Raw genomic sequence first — 15185 nt, 5'->3', positions numbered from 1 at the left:
GTGGTCTGTCTACATGTACATGTATGGAAACTTTCCCACCACACAACATTAATAAACTTTACTCAAGATTTCTAAATTGGAAACACATTTGAAATCGTTTTTATATCCGTCTATTTCTATTTTATCCAGTTACCTGTCAGGAAATCCTTCAACCTTTCAAAGTAACAAGACTAGGGACCTGAAAATAAGTCCAGCGGTTGTATTCCAGAAGCATCTTAAGTTAAATTTTATTCTTATCCTTAAATTGGGAAATTTTCTTAAGTGTTTCATTTCATATTGCAATAGATTAGCATCGAGATATACATTTAAATAATATCATTATGCCAATGTTATTTAAGGAATACCAAAAAACATGTGTTTCCTTATTTTGTAAAAAATACAAAATATTGTAATTTTGAACATAAGTGAAATTATTAAAGAAATGACTTAAGATGTTTATGGAATACCAACCCAGGGGTGTATTTGTTTGAGTTTGTTCATCAGTGTGGCGGTAGGTCTGTGAGTCATAAGGTCGTTATGTCCACCAGGTCAAAGGTCACATTAGCTTTAAACCAGAAATTCATGTCTTCATTATGTCAAGAGAATGCTCTGACCTATTTTAATCCAAATTGGTATGCTTGTTATCTGGGAGGAAATAATACACATGTTGATTTTGAGGTCAACAGTTAGAAGGTCAAGATCACAAGGGCTTTTAGCCGGGTGTTTTTTTTCAACATGATAACTGAAATCCATTTATGCCTAGCGTCTAGAAAAAAGGCCTTGGCAAACAGCGTAGACCCAGATATGACGCCGCATGAGGGTCTGCGCTAATTGCCTAAAGTAATTTCTGTAAGAGATATTCTAATTATAGAAATAAATATACTAGACATCCCTAATTTTGGAAATAAATTGATCCAAGTAAGAAGGATGGGAGAGTCCACAACGCATAAATGAGTTAAGAATGTTTTGAACTATGATCATGCAAATGGGTGCAGTGATAATTTGTAAGGAAAGGAAGATGCCTATTTACATTGCGGTCATCAAGTCCAAGTTCTGGAATACCACCCCAGTTCTTTGAAGATTGATTGTTGATTGTTTATGGTCATAAGCTATCCCAAAATGATTGCAGGTGCATATGAACTTGAATCATTATCTTCTGGTAGCACATTTTTTCAGTTCAAGACAATACGTGTTGCTGTTGTGTTTTTTTCGGCGTCAGCTGAATACGCCAGCTTTTCACCTTAGCCTGACCTTTGTTAGCGTCCAATACAATTCAAATAAAACTTCCCGCGGCCAAGTACAGATGAATACACTTCATTGACTGCATTGGCTGATTTGAGAATACCACTAGAACATTGGAAACATGTCCGCGTCTTTGTAACACTGTTTTACTGCGTGTTCAGCATGAAACAGTTTTATCTCTAATAAAATGGCTTTATAGATAGAACAGTTTTACACTCAATCTCGACATCAATACAGTTTGTGCGTACATCTTTTATTTTCAGAGGATTTTCAGCGCGAGAACGTTGTGTACTTAAAGGCCATGTTCTCATATTTAGTACTGACTTCCATATTCCTGTCAACATGTTATATGTAAAAGTATAAAAAGCAGTGAAAGCGATGCCTCACTTTAATGTGTTGCATTTCAACCCGCGAGGTATAAGGGGTCAGTTCGCGGTTAGTGTGTTTGAATGTCAGAGTTTATATACAGGTCAGACCTTCTGTGCTGTACGGAGTTCGCGGTCAGTTATATAATAGTTATATAATAAAGACGCTATAGCGTGAACTAGGTGAACTAGAATTTTCTTTACCACCAGAAAGATGTGAAATGAAGATATCCAGCGATATTATTTTATGGCATGTCAATAATAGATTCTTAATGTGTTTTCAACAATACCATGATAAATATTATTTTTAATTAATTAACAAGAATTATTCCATCATATTTACTAATGTATTATTGCAGCATATTGACTAATGTATAAAGTATGAGCGCGATGATTCTCGATAATGTTAATAATCGAATCAAATACACGTAGCAATTCCCGATAAATCACTCAAACAGGTTTGTTCGAAGAACGCGCGTATACATATTTAAAATATGTACGGAGACTTCGCGTGTGGCCGGTTGACTTTGGTTTTCTTTTTTGTATCTATAGGTTTATGACCAGCAATATGTAATAATGTAAAATAAGCCGCGAAAACTCCGCGTAACATCCCGTACTGCGTTTGATGCAGCTAAAAACTGCACAGAAAAAGATATTAGCTATCCTTGATCTCATTCATTTAAATCTTTACCTTCCATAAACTCCAACCACAATCAACGCCGTATATCTTTTTTAAAGATATTTCTTGTTTATGTTGGCTCATAAAATTGGGAGTTGCCATTTGTTACCTTTCATGACAAATCTGTGTTGCACAAATGAGATGAAAATATTTTTTTTTAAGTTTGACCTTTTAAAGCTGTTAAACCAATCCTTAATTGAACCACAGTAAACATGCAATCTGCTGTGTTTATGGTTAAGCACAGATGAACAAAAAACAAACATAGATCAACACAAACATCTGGTTCAGATATCACATATTTTCGTAGAATCAGAACATTTCAGTAAGATAAATAAAGTGGCTTTTTGATCAAACAAATCTGTCTTAAGCACAGTTCTCCTCATCATTATCAGAACTAGTGCTTCCTTGTTTTCAGACCATGTTGAGATGTGACCACAATGAACTTCCTGGCAAATGGAGGAAACTGTGAGATGAGAGCAAGTCACACACCAGAATTGCTGAAGCCATGAAATGTGTCACCAAACTAAAGTGTCTGCATTAAAGACCTGACAACTGGCAGACAGCTGTTGGTGGAGGGGAAGGGGAAATTAAGTACACTAAGACCTACTGGGATGGAAGTAGTAAACTCAAAGATTTTTCCCTTAACACATATTTATTAAACTTGACTTATATTACATTTTTCAGTCAGTAAAAAATTCATGATGATAAACTTGAATTCCTTTTTTTTTCCAATGAACATTGCCTTGGGAAATTGGGCTTAATTCGTGTGCGTAAAGTGTCATCCCAGAATAGCCTGTGCATACACCACAGGCTATTCAGGTACAACACTTTCTGCCTTGACTGGATTTTCGTTTAAAGATACTTTCTTTTAACAATCAGGAAAGACACTTTCCGCCTTAAATGGACTTCGTTGAAAAGAGACATACTCCTTAAAATAAAAAATAACATAAAAGTGTGTGCCGACTGCAAACGCTAATCTGGGACTACACTTTATGCACATGAATTAAGCCCAGTTTTCCCATAACAAGGTTTAAAAACAAAATGCCCCCTACTGCGCCGCTTTGATTTATTTATTTTTGTTTTTTTATTATATCCCTTTAAACAATAGATGTGTTTGTCAGAAACACAATGCCCCCTTATGCGCCGCTTAGAATGATTTTTTTTACCTGTGACCTTGAAGGATGACCTTGACCTTTCACCACTCAAAATGTGCAGCTCCATGAGATACACATGCATGCCAAATATCAAGTTGCAATGTTCAATATTGCAAAAGTTATGAAGAAGGTTAAAGTTTTGGTTAAAGTTTTTGAATTTGTTTTTTTGACCTTTGACCTTGAAGGATGACCTTGAACTTTCACCACTCAAAATGTGCAGCTCCATGAGATACACATGCATGCCAAGTATCAAGTTGCTATCTTCAATATTGCAAAAGTTATGACCAAGGTTAAAGTTTTGGTAAAAGTTTTGGGACACACACACTCATACAATGACAGACAGGCCAAAAACAATATACCCCCGATCTTTCGATCCCAGGGCATAAAAATATTACTTCCTTTGTAAAAATGATCTGTACCTGCTAAATGATAAATAAAAATTATCTCCCTTTAAAGCTTGTTACTTCCCTTGAATTTGTTTTTTTACCTTGACCTTGAAGGATAATCATGATCTTTCACCACTCAAAATGTGCAGCTCCATGAGATACACATGCATGTCGAGTATCAACTTGCTATCTTCAATATTGCAAAAGTTAGTTTTCCACAGAATTGACAGACAGACAGGCCAAAAACAATATACCCCCGATCATTTGATACGGGGGCATAAAAATAGTTTGCTAACTGTAGACTTCAAAACATGACCAATATGTTCACTTGATAGGATATTCACTGAAATCTAGCTTGCTATTCTGATTCCATATATGGGTATTACACTTATGCTTTATGGTATGAGCCCTAATCTACCATTTAAGCTTGTTAAAAATCATACAAAATAGTGCTAACATTGCAACAATTCAGTTCATATGGGCTGTGCTCTGTGAAAAAGGGGTTTAATGCATGTGTGTAAAGTGTCTGCACAGGCTCATCAGGGATGACATTTTCCGCTTTTATGATATTTTTCTTTTCAAGGAAGTCTCTTCTTAGAAAAAAATCAAGTTTAGGCGGAAAGTGTCGTACCTGATTAGCTTGTACTGCAGACAGCACAGGCTAATCTCGGACGACACTTTACACACATGCATTTAAACCCTTTTTTCACAGAGTACGGTCCATTTCATATACTACACAGACTCACAGCAAAATTTCTGAAAATTAAGACACTCCAAAGCAAGTCAAAGGCTAACAAGTCCCAACTGCTAGCCATATGCCATTAGGAATGATTTCTGGGAGCATACTATTAAACAATCAAACAAACACAATCCACAAGCATTGAAGAACTATGTCAACATTACCCGGATACAGCAAGTACAATGCTTTGTTCAGGATCAACTATTTATGTTGGACAAGAACAATAATTTAAGGATTTTGTGATCCCTATGTTATTTAAAAAGAATTATCACAGTTTGTAAATTAAGCACAAAAGCTGTCCAAAACAGCAAGATCAAAATTACTTATTCTGTTTGCAACTGCATTTTTTTTATTATATAAAACTCCTGATTTTGTAATATCAGCTATTGTTAAGTATCAATGCTTCTGAATTTATAATTACAATACATTAAATTAAATGTTGTGGGTTTTGAGCAAAACATCTCAAGTTAAATAGAACTGTATAGCAGATGCAGCAGCTACAAGCTCAGTCTTAAATATGGCTTTTCATTTTAAATTCAAATTCTTTTTATATTTCATTTTAGTTTTCTATGCTTTTAACTGCGCCTGTACAATTTGTTTCTAATAATAATATATATCATGATTGCCTGATTTGTGTTTCATCATTTACAATACATGTAAATTTGTCTTTGAGTGTAACAAAACTAACAAATATCTGACCTGCATGATAATTTAAGTTGAAAATGCAGTATATATTAAAATGTTAACAATGCAATAAGCTTTAATGATTTAAAGAAATACAATGTATTGATTTAAAATATTTTGAATATGACCTTATCAGTGAATGAATGACCATCTTAATAGATTCATAAGAATTTAATGTTATGAAGGAAGTGAAGAATAAAACATGAATGGCATGAACTACATTATTTTTATATTTATCAGAAAAACTAATAAAATGGGTTTGCATATTTTATTAACATGCACAACTTATATATCAAAGGTTTAGAAAATCACTCAACCATAACACATGTTCCACCTAAAATTTCCAATAAAATGCTTATAATTGGTTGTATTTAACCCTATCATAAAGAACGCCCTTGACAAAACTCACCCTAAATGCAATCCCACCCTCTGCATGCATGAAATCTACCTACAAACAAAATTAAGTGCATTACATTGAAACAAAAGTTATTGAGCAGACACATAATATTTAGTAACAGTGACCTTTATCCCACTGGTCCCAAATGCAAGCCCTGGCTAGAAACAAGCCCTTAAGACATTGACATATTGATGTCAAAATGATTAGGCATCATAATATTCCACCAAGTTACCATAGAAACAATTAAGAAGACCTCAGGTCAAACAAGGCTATTGTCAAGCAATATGGTCCCCTACCAGCTCCACCATTGTCAGAAATTCCACCATTTTCAGAATATTTTTTGGGGGGGTTGCCAAAGCTACCACAATTTTTGATGTAGGAACGAAATGAAATGACGTGCATAATGTCCATATCCCCATCCATCCATGTTGCAAGTTTCATGAAAAAATATTAAGAACTTTTAAAGTTATCGCAGGATCCAGAAAACCACCATTTTCAGCAGTATTTCTAGTCTATTTGTTGCCATAGCAGCCAGAATTTTTGACGTAGGAACAAAATGAAATGACGCGCATAATGTCCATATTGCCATCTATCCATGTTTCAAGCTTCATGAAAAAATATTAAGAACTTTTAAAGTTATCGCAGGATCCAAAAAAGTGTGACAGACAGACTCACAGACAGACGGACACACAGAGCGCAAACCAGTAGGTGACAATTAATCTCTACATATCATACAGAAACCAACCTATTGATACAAGGATCATACAAGCTCATAATTATGACCTTTACCTTTAACCTTATTCCCTGAAAATGAAAATGTGTCTCCTTTTCTTCCAGTGTAAACAATCTACTAATTTGAATTATCATATGTCAAAGCATTCTTAAAAACAAGACGGCCATGGTGGCCCTGTATCGCTCCACTGTTTTTTTATGCGAAAAAAGCGTGCTATGCGCATGGGTTGAAATGTACTCAAGCATGTGACTTTTTCTTTCTGTTTCTCGTCCCACTGGGCGCTTAAAGTTCGAAAGGATGAGCATTTTTTATTTATGGAAAATGTTACTACGGTGTAAACTAAACAGACTAAAAAGTCCGGGAATTGTCGCACAGGTCCATTGCTTATAATGTAGGTACATTTATCTCTCCAAAAGATATTGTCATTCTTTCTATTTCACATATTTTTAGATGCTGAAGATCAAATCTACGCATGTTCTACAAGATTAATGAAAATTCCTTCATTCAATCATGAATCTTTTTCCAAAATTCCAAAAAGTGTTTGTAGGTTTCAAAGTTTCTGTTACTTATATAGTTCATGACATATGCAAAATACCTAATGACGTAGATCACCTGATTTTACTTCATTCTTGAGGCATTAGTGAGTGTAGCAGGAGTGTTAATATGGTGAAGAAATTGTTTATTGTACAAAGAAGATATTTGCCTGAGGAAACATAAAGTTACGAGTTTTTCAGGTTCATGAGGTGCCAAAAGGCAGTAGGAATGATAACTTTGTAGAGGTTGTTTGTTAAACAAAGTAAATGTTTATGAGACAAAAAATTGAATTATAATTCATCAAGATGTTGCTATCATGGCAACACTGCTTGCATATGGCATGAGGTTTAAAGAGATATCATGAAACACAATTAGCTTGACCTAACTTTCCTTTACTTTTTCCATCTGATATTGTTTACCTGTCATGTTTGTATTTGAAAAATACTAGGATTGCCATATATTGAAATAAGGAATCTGACCTATTCTCTGAATCTAGGTATCTAGTAATAGACTTAGCGGCAGTCATGTTATAAACAAGGGGATTGTTCACGGCATTGGTAGAACAACTTTTAATAGATACATCTTTTTTAAGTTGGATTCTCCTTACTTTTTTGCTACTGAATGTTAAAATCAATTAATTTCAATGTAACAATTTGTTGTTAAGTTTATCTCGAACAAATATTTTTTGCAATCTGTTTATAAATCATAAAATGATGTCATTCATTTTTTTTTTTTTAAATAGGGCCTATAATAAAACAAGAATTTTTAGAATATTAACATAAAAGAATAATACTAACCATTTGGTGGAAAAAAAAAACAATACAATTTTTTTTATAAAATGTTATATACAAACAAGATTAATGGACTAAATATAAACAAACACACTTGAGTGTTCTTCTTGTGTTAATGATGTATTAAACTGAGTTAAATTAATATATATAATTTGTTTACCTATCAATATCTTGCATTTCATATCTTTAGTTCAATGCTATTTCAGTTAACTAAACAGCGTGACAGACATAATAAAGCAGAATATGCATATGAATCTGATTATACACAGATCCACTATCATATAAATCAAATCATGTTTGTCTATTTCCATGTTCGAAAGATCCTCTTCTAAATTGTTTTACTTCGCAAGTAGACTAAACTCCCAATTTGCAAACAGAAACACTGGTTTCTGTGACACAAATTCACTGTGCACATTTCTAAACAAAATACCGTAAAACGCTGTGTATAACGCGCATTTATGTATAACGCGCATCTACTTTTTGAAGCAAAAAAATCGGGAAAAAAAGTTTTTGAAGCAAAAAAAAAAAATTAAGGCAAAATTTCCGTACCCTAGGCTCACTGAAAATCGTTTTATTCATATTGCCGATCTCACGTGTTATTTTATTTTTCAATACTTAATTATCTTAAAGACGATAACGATAAAGATACAACTTGTTTGTGTGGTTTTTTTTAAAATTATAATATTACGCGTAAATGTTTCGATTTAAATGAATTATGCATGAAATGTACAACTTCCACGAGGACACCATCGAGGTTTTCATCATAAGTCTCCGAAGTAACTGTCCACGATTTTATCGTGGAGGAGAACACATTGCGGACCGATTAGTGTGCTTGGTATAACTAAGACACTGAAATTTTTTATTGGTATTGGCACGAGGTTATTCACACATGACTATTTCATAACCGCACATTTTGTTTACATTTCCCATCACACGCGTTCTTTTCGAGCGTCTATAATTGAAAGGAGACTTTAACGACTCAAACTTCTCAACACCATTACTGACATTTCTGCGTTAAACAAACAATGGAGGTGTGAAGTTGTTTGCCGGTTTGCATGTTTTGATAATAGCCCAGCTACACAAAACTTGACAGGTGACGCAAATTGCTCGATAATCACAACCCCAATCTTGACAAGACGTATGAGAACGTGTAAACAAACACAACATCAATTTTATTAACACATTTGAAAAGCAAGAAAAATAATAATAAATATATTGGGAAAGATCTTGCCGACATACTATTGTAAATCGAAAAGTGCCCCCAAATAAATTGTGTAACCCTAGTACAGTAGGGTATAATATTGTGGGAAAAAACAATAAAGTTTAAATAAAAATGGCTTCCTTGTTTTTCATTTTCTTCTTCAAATTGATTTGATTTCAATGCTCAGTATGTGACTGAAATAGAGAGAAAATATTAATGTTAACTTTATAACGTTTGTCCATCTATATTCAGATCGTAAATATAACACAATTATTAACATAGTTACAGTTAAAACAATGGGGAACAGAATGATGCGAGTTACCGTAACTTGGTAACTGACAGGGAAAAAATGTCTTGGCATGGCTGTAGTTGTGCATAACGCGCATCAAGTTTTTAAAATTATATTTGGGGGTAAAAATGTGCGCCTTATACACGTTTTACAGTATGTGTTTTTTGTATCTAAAACGTAGTCTTTTTTGTTGACAAACGCATTTCATTATTCCTATCAAACTATATGATGTCAGTCGTAAATTAGATTGATATTTGTCATTTCAATAATCTTAATTTTTGCTTCACAACGGTGCCATTTGCATACGAAATACCAAACACATTTTATGAAACCGATTTTAATTGGAAGATTGGGAAACGAAAGCCAATTATATTGCTCGTTTTAAAACTGCTTAGACAGAATCTACCAGTGTAAAATGCGGAGAGATTTCGCAGGCCGCGGATATATTAAGCATATTTTCATTTTTGTGACCCCCGGGGCAGGGTCAAATTTGACCCCAGGGGCATAATTTGAAGAAATTTGGTAGAGAACTATTAGATGTCTCCACATACCCAATTGGATAACCCTTAAGGCCCAATGGTAATGGACGAGAAGATTTTGAAAATTTTCACAAAATAGGCCTTATATAAGCAAATTTTCAATTTTGTGACCCCCAGGGTGGGGTCAAATTTGACCCCAGGGGCATAATTTGAACAAATTTGAAAGAGGTTCACCCAAGGAACATTCCTGAGAAATTTCATCAGAATTTGACCAGAACTTAAGGAGAAGAAGATGTTTAAAGAAAAAGTTAACACACGCATGCACGACAGACACAGGACCATGACATAAGCCCCGCTGGCCTCTGGCCAGTGGAGCTAACAAGAGCACCGCATAACGGGTGCAGTTGGCTGGGGGTGCAGTTTTGAATACATAAAAGATTGTCAGATGTTTGTTTTTTTTGTTGTTTTTATTTAGAGGTCACAGTGACATTTACCTTTGACCTAGTGACCCAAAAATGAGAAAAGTGTAGAACTGATCAAGGTGCATGTACATATGAAGTTTCAAAGTTGTAGGTGGAAGCACTTTGTAGAGCCAATGTTCAAAAGGTTAACAAAATGTCAAGGTTTTAGCACGACGCCGGCGGACGACAGGACGAGCTGGCTTTGACAATACCTCGGGTTTTCTCCGAAAACAGCCGAGCTAATAAAGTGCCAAAACAGATATCCTGTTACAACACCATGTGACCTTGACATTTTAAGATAGGTGCCGTCAAAATCAATAGGCATCTTCCGATTTTCCCAGGTAAACACTTAACCAATGTGCATCATCACAGGCCAAAGCATTAATTTCAATGTATCATTAGAAAATGAATTTAATATTTTAAAAAAACCTGTTCCCTTAAAGCGGGTATATACGATTTTTATATGTGCTGAATTGTAAAATATTGATACAAATATGTTATAATAACACACAATATGCAAGAAAAATGATACATTTAAGACGAATTTCATAAAATACAGCAAATACAAATTAGCGCCCCGAGCCGATTGTGACGAAGATAATTCGTAATTATTTTCCTACAATAACCGATGCATTCGTCTTTTTAGTAAGTGTTCGTGTGTCGTATGAATCGATATCGCTGCAGAAATTTCAAATGAACCGTTAAACTAAATTTAGATTCACATCGTACATGAATGATATACATGCTGGCGAATTCGGCTGTACAGCCTTTTTCGATTTCAGAATTAAATATCTGGCTTATTCAGCATTTTTCGACACATGTTCTTCTTAACTTTTATTTTAGTTTATATTGAAATATATGTATAATAAGTTTTTTACACATTTTATATTAATTAATAAATATTTGACAAGATCGTATATACCCGCTTTAACCTTTGATATGTTGACCCCAAAATGAATAGGCCTCCTCCTTTCCTCCAAAGAAACCATCATTCCAATTTGAATGGTTGTTGGTGAAAGCGTACTCTAGATATCGCATAGAAACAAACTGGTCAACAGCCCAACTGATCTATGAATGGACAGGTGCAAAGCTATAAAGTCTGCTTCTAAGAAAGAGGGTATAATTAAGAAAAGCAAGATGTGCATGGCTTAAATTCTTAATTTTCACCATAACTTTTAAGTATGACCTTTGCATTTGACCTTTGGACCTGGTTCCTGCTGAGAGATCTTGCCCTTGAATCTATAGGCCTGGTTCTTGCATATGACTCACTTTGTTTATCACTTCTGCCAAATAATTGAAAATTCTGCCATGCACCATGACCAAAAAGCTATAGCTCTGACATGGTTGATGTTGCATCATAATGCAAATACAATATCTTGTATAATTGTTCTTTGTTCTTCATTTAGTTGTTTACACAAGGTTTCCAAGTCCACATAATTGTTAATTTACTAATAATATTTCCTGAATATCCGTTAAATATCCTGAACTAGAAGATGAATAAGGTGGCCTTACGGCCGGGGCTGCCCAAGAACAACAACAAATTATTTGCCGTCTATATCCGGCTGTGTGCGTGGTACTGACTTCTTTACTGAAAATGAATATATTATTATAGATTGGAACACTCAATGGTGACTTGTGCAATTTCCGATTGGAAAGTGTGCAAAATCATGTGTCCAAAGGTAACGACGTAATATGGGGTATGCAACGGGCGTATATGGATGTTAGCCTGTCATTTACATGATATTATACAACAATTAATGGGCTGCATTTTACATGAGAAATTACATTAGTGAAACAAGCAATGGGTAATTACTTGGTGCGTTCTCCTCATCTAGTTTGATGTTAACATAATGGTGTCTGTTGGTATATCCATTAAGGTAGACGCGATATTGACCTTGAGAAAAACCAACATAATTAAATTAAAACTATCCTTAGTAATATCTTTTAAGCACTATGTGACATTAACACCATGTGCCGAGATGACATGGCATAATAGCAACTCCATACTAGTATCATGAAAAAACAATAATGTTTGTAACATCAACAACAAGACCTGTCTACTGGACAAGTTTACTTTACCCCATAACTTGTTAATACAGCAAGGTATACTTAGTATCCCTGATTTTCCCTATAAAGACATCAATGCCAGGAACTTTTCCTCAATAATTGTTATGGACTCAATATTATTGTACAAAAATCTTAATATTGATATTGACAACTCTAAACTAGAGCACACATATACAATTTATAGACAGTTGGAAAAGGCTGCACTTATCTTTAAAGATAAATGATGCTTATTTATAACTCTTACAAATGTAAAAAGAACGAAAACAAACACGATTTGTAAAAGCAGAGGCCTTATCAACACTCGGAACATGAAAAAGACATAACTAACGGAACTGAAGTATTGAAAAAAAATTGCAATGACTCTTTATGAGCAAATAAAATGGAAAAAACAACAACATACAAATATAAAATCATTAACTTTTTAGCTCACCTAAGCACAACGTGCTCATGGTGAGCTTTTGTGATCGCCTTTTGTCCGTCGTCCTTCGTGTGTCGTGCGTTGTCCATTGTGCGACGTCAACATTTGCCTTGTTCACTCTCTAGAGGCCACATTTATTGTCCAATCTTCATAAAATTTGGTCAGAAGATTGGTTTCAATGATATCTTGGATGAGTTCGAAAATGGTTACGTTTGCTTGAAAAACATGGCTGCCAAGGGGCGGGGCATTTTTCCTTATATGGCTTTATATGGCTATAATAAAATCTTGTTAACACTCTAGAGGCTATATTTATTGTCTGATCTTCATGAAACTTGGTCAGAAGATTCATCCCAATAATATCTTGGACGAGTGCGAAAATGATGCCGGTTGGTTGCAAAACATGGCCGCCAGGGGGCGGGGCATTTTTCCTTATATGGCTATAGTAAAACCTTGTTAACACTCTAGAGGCCACATTTATTTTCCGATCTTCATGAAACTTGCTCAGAAGATTTGTCCCACTGATATCTTTGATGAGTTCAAAAATGGTAATCTTTGCTTGAAAAACATGGCTGCCAAGGGGCGGGGCATTTTTCCTTATATGGCTATATATGGCTATAGTAAAATCTTAATAACACTGTAGAGGCCACATTTATTGTCCAATCTTAATGAAACTTGGTCAGAAGATTCATCCCAATAATATCTTGGACGAGTTCGAAAATGATGCCGGTTGGTTGAAAAACATGGCCGCCAGGGGGCGGGGCATTTTTCCTTATATGGCTATAGTAAAACCTTGTTAACACTCTAGAGACCACATTTATTGTCCAATCTTGATGAAATTTGGTCAGAAGATTTGTCTTAATGATATCTTGGATGAGTATGAAAATGGTTACGTTTGCTTGAATAACATGGCCGCCAAGGGGCGGGGCATTTTCCTTATATGGCTATAGTAAAATCTTGTTAACACTTTAGAGGCCACATTCATAGTCTGATCTTCATGAAACTCGGTCAGAAGATTCATCCCAATAATATCTTGGACGATTTAAAAAATGATGCCGGTTGGTTGAAAAACATGGCCACCACAGGGGCGGGGCTATTTTCCTAATATGGCTATAGTAAAACCTTGTTAACACTCTAGAGGTCACATTTATTGTCCGATCATCATGAAACTTGGTCAGAAGATTTGTCCCAATGATATCTTAGATGAGTGTGAAAATGGTTTTAATTGCTTTAAAGGGGCCTTTTCACAGATTTTGGCATGTTTTGAAGTTTGTCATTAAATGCTTTATATTGATTAATGTAAACATTAAATTTTAAAGGCTCCAGTAAAAAATCAATAATAAAATTTTAAAAAGTAAAAAAAAAGTAGCCTGCAGCAGGGCTCGAACAAGTGACCCCCGGAATCCTGAAGTAAAAACTTATTAGCCGACTGAGCTATCATGCCATGCATACATGAGATGCGTATTTTATACGTTATATAAGCAATCTTCGTAGTTTCACAAATTTAAACGAAAACAACAGAACTCTCCAAATCATTCAATCGGTTCGCGTTGCAACACTTAATAATTTTTAGGTTTTTAAATCGTCAAAAGATGCATATAATGGCTACATTAGACCATCTCAATTGTTCAGTAATACTGTTTCCTCACAAATATGATAACTAAACCGAAAATTTGCGATTCTGAAACAACTTTTTTTCATTTTGTCAATTTACCAAACCGTGAAAAGATCCCTTTAAAAACTTGGCCACCAGGGGCAGGGCATTTTTCCTTATATGGCTATATATGACTATAGTAAAACCTTGTTAACACTCTAGAGGCCACATTTATAGTCCAATCTTCATGAAGCTTGGTCAGAAGATTGGTCTCAATGATATCTTGGATGAGTCCGAAAATAATTATGTTTGCTTTAAAAAAATGGCTTCCAAGGGGCGGGGCATTTTTCCTAATATGGCTATAGTAAAATCTTGTTAACACTCTAGAGGCCACATTTACTGTCCGATCTTCATAAAACTTTGTCAGAAGATTCATTCCAATAATATCTTGGATGAGTTCAAAAATGATGCCGGTTGGTTGAAAAACATGGCTGCCAGGGGGCGGGGCATTTTTTCTTATGCGGCTATAGTAAAATCTTGTTTACACTCAAGAGGCCACATTTATTTTCCGATCTTCGTGAAACTTGGTCAGAAGATTTGTCCCAATAATATCTTGTTATCTCAGGTGAGCGACTTTGGGCCTTTCAAGCCCTCTTGTTTTTATATCCAATCCCGTAAGTGGAAATGCAAGTGAAACAAGACTGTTTCATTTAAATAGAAATGGGCCTTGCTCTGTGAAAAGAGGGTTTTATGCATTGCATGTGTGTCAAGTGTCATCCCAGATTAGCCTGAACAGTGCGCACAGGCTAATCAGGGATGACACTACGCTTTTATGGTATTTTTAGTTTAAAAAAGATAGTCTCTTCTTAGCAAAAATCTTGTAAAAGTGGAAAGCGTCGTTTGTGATTAGCCTGTGCAAACTGCAAAGGCTAATCTGGGATGACACTTAACGCACATGCATTAAATCGCTTTTGCAAAGATCGCGGCCAAAATATA

General features: G+C 34.9%; 1 protein-coding gene across 1 annotated transcript in view; it reads right to left on the bottom strand.

Annotated features, from left to right (window-relative positions):
* LOC127881458 (histone H4 transcription factor-like) overlaps window positions 1-15185 on the bottom strand; it is a 57853-nt gene that overhangs the window by 7942 nt on the left and 34726 nt on the right. The gene's annotated exons all lie outside the window — the stretch shown is intronic.

Source organism: Dreissena polymorpha, chromosome 5 (assembly GCF_020536995.1).
Source record: "Dreissena polymorpha isolate Duluth1 chromosome 5, UMN_Dpol_1.0, whole genome shotgun sequence".
NCBI lineage: Eukaryota > Metazoa > Mollusca > Bivalvia > Myida > Dreissenidae > Dreissena > Dreissena polymorpha.
This window is presented reverse-complemented; position numbering and strand designations above follow the sequence as displayed.